Source organism: Anser brachyrhynchus, assembly GCF_964034855.1.
Source record: "Anser brachyrhynchus genome assembly, chromosome: 29".
In the NCBI taxonomy this organism is placed as follows: domain Eukaryota; kingdom Metazoa; phylum Chordata; class Aves; order Anseriformes; family Anatidae; genus Anser; species Anser brachyrhynchus.
Window position 1 is genome coordinate 2,938,378 of NC_137722.1, and position 4,194 is coordinate 2,942,571.

The following is a 4,194-nucleotide window of genomic DNA, read 5'->3' on the forward strand; positions in this document are numbered from 1 at the left end:
AGGTCTGTTTGATGCCCTCTGCTAGCCCCACACACTGGTAAGCTGCCAAGCAGCCATTCAGCAGGCATATTTGGCTTTGCTCCATCACTGTTTTCAGCAATAAATCTATTGCTGCTTCTCTCTTAGGAGTGAAGCGCATCATTCCTTTTGCGACACATGGACGAGCACAGATTTCTGAGCTGGGATTCTTGTTGTTTTGTATCGCTCAGAATGGGGTGCATCAAATACCCAGCAGGCCACCAACTGCCCAGCAGCATCATGCAGTCAGCACCAGCCGTGCAGAATGTCTGCGCAGGCCCTTCCCCACTAATAAAAGACCACAGTTTATTGGTAGGGTTATTGATAAAGGGCCACAGTTTATTGGCAGGGTTAGAAGAGAAAGGGTCTTCCCTTTTCTTCAAGGTTCCCTTTTCTTTTCACAGTTCATCTGGTGGATGGCTTCCAAGGGCAGATGCCAGCCCTGGAGGAAGGATCCAGTGGAGGATGTCCCTCTTCAGCAGGACCAGGATGAGGAAGGCGAGCTGCAGGCCGGCAAAGGACAGCACTAATCTCCTGCAGAACAGAAGAAGGTTCAGACAGAGCCAGGGATAAATTCATCCTCTTTAAACCCTGCCATGGGACCCCGTGCCATGCTGGGAGCAACATGTGCCGCTCAGGATTGGGGTGAGGAACCTGCCTATCCCCCTTGGCTCTGCTGTACTTTGAGGGCCACCCCCCACCTGCTTCCCCAACCCAGGAAACAAAGAAATGCTGAGGCAGTTTATCCTGGAGAGGTCAAAAGCTGCCTAATGCCTTGGGAGCCACGACCTGCGAGAGCAACTCACCGCAGCCAAGTACTGATTCTGTGCCTCCTTGACGCCAACTCTTCATCCTACAGGACAAGGCAAAGCAGGGCCACGTGTTAGGGCACGTGAGCCAGGGAAGGCGTTGGGGGCGCTCAGACCCCCTCCCTCGTTCCCACTGAGGTGAATGGCCCCATGTCCTCTGGGGCCAAGTCCAGACCCTCCCCCCGCAGGCCCACAGCAGGGGTATAGCTCCTACCAGCTGCGCAGCCACCATCTCCTGCATCCAGGTCTTGGGCGCCTCGGCCGCCTGCATCCTCTTCCCCCTGCTACAGACACCACAGAGTTTCTGGGCTGTGAGAAGAGACCTCGGCCAGGACCTCCCCCTTGACTGAGGTGGCCAGGAGGAGCTCAGGGTGCTGCCCAGCCTCTGCTGGAGCAGGGATGAGGCATCTCATTGTCCCAGCACCGCACAAACCCACACTCACCCCCTGCACCCTCTGCCTTCTCCGTGCCCCAGGCCTTGGGGGCTCTGACAAGAGGCTGGGAGCTGCTCACAGTCGTGCAGCATTGCTAAAAGGAGTCAAGAGTTGCTCAGAGAAGCTTGGAGCTGCTTAGGAGAAGGCAAAGGGCTCTCCAGAGCAGCCATGAGGAGCTGAAAGGAGCCCCCAAACTGTCTGTGACACGGGTGCCTGGAAGCTGTACAGCTCCTCCCCGCCGTCTACCCCTGGTCGGGGTCAGGGCCCTGTCCCCACTCACCTGGCAGTTTGCGTTTTGAAAACCTCCCTTCTCTCCTGGAGGTTCTTAATCTCCTCCCTCAGAGCCTGGAGAAGCAAAGGATCAGGTTCTGAGACTACCCACACATGCTTGGATGGGGCTTCCCCCCCCCCCCCAAACATGTTGATCTCCCCTCCCTCCTGCCCTCAGGACCTTGTTGATACTGGCTCTTTCAGCAACAGCCTCTTCCAGCTCTGCACGTCTCCGTTTGCACTGCAAAGCAACCGGGACAGATTGCACGGAGTCAGGGTGGGAAAGGGCATCCCCAGTCTATCCCCAGGGCTCTGCAAGGCCAGGCCAGAACCAGGGCAGCAAGCACTAAGGCATTCTGGGGATCGCACCACTCCCCAGCAGCTCTGCCCTGCCCCTGTTGGACTTCTGCCTCTGGGTTACAGACCTTTAGGAACTCCTCCAGCGCCGCTTCCACACCAGCCCTTGCCTGAGCGACCTGCGCCAAGACCTCCGCCATGTTCTCCAGGGACTCCTGTGCATGCTCCAGGGACCCCTTCGCACCCTCTGCCTCCATGGCTTCACCTGCACCTGCACCTGGGGGAGCAGCCCTCTTTGTACCCTTCGAGGCGGCCGTGTCACAATGACAACCATGGTGACACCATGGTGACATGGCCACGGCTGCCCACTGGGACATGGCTGCCACTGCTCTGGGGCTGGTGCCAGAAGTGAGCTGTGGAGGGACGCTTCCCAGCCCTCCATTAGCACCCAGGGGTGGGTCACTGCACCCATACCCCTACATCCACTTCCCCCTGGCCACCTATGCCTCTCGGTCGACTACGGCAAGAAGTCCAAGCTGGAGTTCTCCATCTACCCGGCCCCGCAGGTCTCCACGGCCGTGGTGGAGCCCTACAACTCCATCCTCACCACCCACACCACGCTGGAGCACTCTGACTGCGCCTTCATGGTGGACAACGAGGCCATCTACGACATCTGCCGCAGGAACCTGGACATCGAGAGGCCCACCTACACCAACCTCAACAGGTTGATAGGCCAGATCGTGTCCTCCATCACGGCCTCCCTGCGCTTCGACGGGGCCCTGAATGTTGACCTGACCGAGTTCCAGACCAACCTGGTGCCGTACCCGCGCATCCACTTCCCCCTGGCCACCTATGCCCCCGTCATCTCGGCCGAGAAGGCTTACCACGAGCAGCTCTCGGTGGCCGAGATCACCAACGCCTGCTTCGAGCCGGCCAACCAGATGGTGAAGTGCGACCCGCGGCACGGCAAGTACATGGCGTGCTGCCTGCTGTACCGCGGGGACGTGGTGCCCTAGCACATCAACGCCGCCATCGCCACCATCAAGACCAAGCGCAGCATCCAGTTTGCGGACTGGTGCCCGAGTGGTTTCAAGGTGGGCATCAACTGCCTGCCTCCCACGGTGGTGCCCGGGGGGGACCTGGCCAAGGTGCAGCGCGCCGTCTGCATGCTGAGCAACACCACGGCCATCGCCGAGGCCTGGGCCCGCCTGGACCACAAGTTCGACCTGATGTACGCCAAGCGTGCCTTTGTGCACTGGTACGTGGGCGAGGGCATGGAGGAGGGGGAGTTCTCGGAGGCGCGGGAGGACGTGGCCGCTGAGAGAGGGAGTTCAGAGAATCTTAGCAAATAGAGATAGAGCGCTGACAGTATTAAACTAGTGGATGCTGCTGAATGTCTTTGCTAACCATTTTGCATCGTGCAAATTAACTGAAGCAAGAAGCCTTGGGCCCCTTACCATGTTTAGTTCCTCATAAGAACGTGAAGTAATCTTAAGAAAGTGGCAGAAATTGGTCCTGCAGTTTGGACAAGAGCCAAGCAGCAACTGAGTCTGCGCAAAGACAAGAGGTCAGCTAGCGGTGGTGAGGAAGAGTCACCAACCTTCATCCCCACAACCCCTGGCGACCACTACCAGGAGACACTGCGCAAGCACAGATGGTAGGAGCTTGTGGAAATGACTTCTTGGATCTAATTTTAATATAAAGCGGGGACAGGTTATGCATATGGAGAGGCTTATTGTGAAACTTCAGGCACATGTAACGCTTTGTTGCATATAACCACGGCAAGTTGCCGCGTCGTGAGAGCACGACTCACGGCTTTGGTGAGACAACCCCCCGTGCTGCCCAGTTCCGAATAAACGTCCAGAGAAGGGCAACGAAGCTGGTGAGGGGTCTGGAGAACAAGTCTTACGAGGAGCGGCTGAGGGAGCTGGCATTGTTCAGCCTGGAAAAGAGGAGGCTCAGGGGCGACCGTATCGCGCTCTATAAGTACCTTAAAGGAGGCTGTAGCGAGGCGGGGGTTGGTCTATTCTCCCACGTGCCTGGGGACGGGACAAGGGGGAACGGACTAAAGTTGCGCCAGGGCAGGTTTCGGTTGGGTATTAAGAAGAACTTATTTACCGAAAGGGTTGTTGGGCATCGGAATGGGCTGCCCAGGGAGGTGGTTGAGTCGCCGTCCCTGGAGGCCTTTAAAAGACGTTTAGATGTAGAGCTCGGTGACGTGGTTTAGTGGAGGACTTGTTAGTGTCCGGGTGATGGCGTCATAGAGGAGGGATGACGTCAAATGACCTCGTTAACAACCCTTCTAGGGGTTGTTAACCCTCGTTAACAACCCATGCTAATGGCTGTGTAATGCTGTATGTCATCAC

General features: G+C 57.5%; 1 pseudogene across 1 annotated transcript; it reads left to right on the forward strand.

Moving 5' to 3' along the window:
- The first annotated feature begins 2,193 nt into the window (after nt 1–2,193).
- On the forward strand, nt 2,194–3,211 carry LOC308183969 (tubulin alpha-1A chain-like; annotated as a pseudogene). Its single transcript has one exon. The product of its transcript is annotated as a tubulin alpha-1A chain-like (transcript).
- Nucleotides 3,212–4,194: the final 983 nt, after the last annotated feature.